Genomic DNA, 2,430 nt, shown 5'->3' with positions numbered 1-2,430 from the left:
TTTTCTGGATTTGTTTTATTACTAATTGTACTTAAGGGCAATCTCAGCATAGAAACTAGTGAAACAGGAGCCTGTCTATAAGATTCTCTCTCTCCTTTTGGGATAAGGGAGGAGGGAGCTGGAGAGCGCACAGTGTCTGAGCCTGCAGCCAGAGACCAGCTGTGAAGTGTGTGGGGCATCAGTGCAAGGCTCCAGCTGTGGACTGCAAAGACTATTTGGGTCCCACGACCTCCACATTGCACTGGTGTGAGGAGAGCTATGTAGTGACCTTCTTCGTTGTTGAGTTCTGGGATACAGTGAATAACCTAATTATGATCATACCTCCATTTTTGGTGCAATTCAAGGCTTTGAAGATAGACTGGAGAAACGGCACACTGATGCTTACTTAGCAGTCACTGTGGTATGATTGTGATTGTGTGTTTCCGCATGACTCTGAAATATGAAATGCAGCTCTTAGATGAGCTCCACATGATTTACAGTTGCTGCATATTTGTATACTGCCTGTTTGAGTGTTTCAAGACAAAGAGCTCAATAAACTACCATCTTCTTTTTGCCCTGGTTCTATTCAGTTAAATAGTAACCATGATTACCTAAATGTAAGAGCCTATATTCCATCAAGTCATGTGTGGAATGTTGGTCTTTACATTAGTGCTTTGTTCTATTAGTATTGTTACATGGGTTTATCCATGGCTTAGGGGACTGGGTAATCCTTGACAATCTTGTTATTGGGATTTTTATTGTGGAATATAGATAACATATTTGAGGAACTTTTAGATATATAGATAACTAAGGAACTTTTGAAAGAGATTGGTTCCTGTTCTAGGTGTTACAACACAGTTTCATGCATGATGGCATATTCTAATTGTCCTGGGTTCTTGTCTTAAATCCTTTTCAGTTTATATAAAAGAACATAAAAGTGAAGTTACTCTTTGGAATCTGGCCAGTGGTCATGTTTGAGCCTCAGAGGAAGCACTAATGAATTATTCTACCAGAAAACAAAATGTACCTACTGTATGTAGTTCTTGCAAGATGGTCAAGAAATCCCCAAAGACTTGTACATTCTAAGAGACCATGCCCATCACAAGAGATGACTCAGCCCCAGAGAATGGGCAATTGTTTTATTCAGCGTTTAACTCCTGCCTTTAACTCACTTGTGCTGGACCTAAGATGCTTAAAGAAAAACAAATAGTGTATATTTATTTTGTAGAGTGGTGGGGAAGTTTGGTCATTCATGGAAATTTTTTTTCTTTTTCCTAATTTTTTTTTACATGAGTTGCATGCTACTTGTACCTTTATTAATTTTTGATTATATATTGAACAAAGTAAAAAAAAAAGATTCTCTCTCCTCTGTGTGTGTGTGCGTGTGTGTGTGTGTGTGTGTGTGTGTGTGTGTGTATGTGTGTGTATAAGCTACTTTGCATTTCAGACCCGTTGCAGAGAAATGAGAAAGCACAGAAGTGAGAACACTGAAAACCTGAATGGCTGCCCATTAATCTCTTTTTCAGTTTCACAGCATGCATTGCCACTACTACCTGATGATGGACTGCTTCTGTGTTCAGCAAACTTTCTGGATTGATAGTTCAGAGAGTAGCATACTTCATGAGGGGCAGCTCATAGTAACTTCCCACCCACAGCACATAGTTAGATACTATTAGATACTTAATGCGCATACTGTTTCTTAGGAAAAAATAAGTGTTTTGGAAAAAGAGTAGAAGTTTGCAATGGAATTCTGAAAGTTTCACGAAGCATCCATTTTTGTTGCTGACACATTATCCATCACTACCAAATCATTTCAGTTATTTGAACCAAGTGTCAAGGTATCTTAGTTGTTTAAAAGTTCTTTTCCAATATATTCTATCTAAAAGTGGCAGCCTTTCAATTTACCCCTTTCCTGGAAAAATGTAGCAAGTTGAAATTACAAATGTGTTTCTTCAAACTCAAAACAGGCTTTAGGGTTTTTTTTTTTTTCTGTCTGGCAGGGGAAGACAGATGCATGATATGTGAATACATATTTTGAAACAGAATAAATACAGTGCTAGAAATTTCATTGAGATATAAAAGTATTGAAATGTAATATACTATCCTGCCTCATAGCATTTAAGTATCTAAGCTAAGTAAGAATTTATAAGCATTGTCTTTAATTTTTCCATACTTATTGTGTGCTTTTGGCTTATCTTATTGTCATGAAAGATAGAATCAGCAATAGGAGATTCCAGTTGTTTGCTTCTACAGTGATAGGCACAAATTTAAAGAACCAGCGAATTAATTTAGGAATTGAAAATTGCCAAGAATGTGTATTCATTTTGAATTCCAGAAATGATGGAAATAATCCCAGAGCAGATTCCAATACTATGTTAGTTCTATCTGGAAGGAGGATGGCTATATTCCATTAATTATTTGGCTTCCTTAAGTATTTTTAATTTTATCAGA

General features: G+C 36.7%; 1 pseudogene; it reads left to right on the top strand.

Annotated features, from left to right (window-relative positions):
* The first annotated feature begins 296 nt into the window (after positions 1 to 296).
* Acer3-ps1 (alkaline ceramidase 3, pseudogene 1) lies at positions 297 to 976 on the top strand (annotated as a pseudogene).
* The last annotated feature ends 1,454 nt before the right edge of the window (positions 977 to 2,430 follow it).

This window comes from Rattus norvegicus, chromosome 14 (assembly GCF_021556685.1).
Source record: "Rattus norvegicus strain SHRSP/BbbUtx chromosome 14, alternate assembly SHRSP_T2T, whole genome shotgun sequence".
Taxonomy (NCBI): domain Eukaryota; kingdom Metazoa; phylum Chordata; class Mammalia; order Rodentia; family Muridae; genus Rattus; species Rattus norvegicus.
This window is presented reverse-complemented; position numbering and strand designations above follow the sequence as displayed.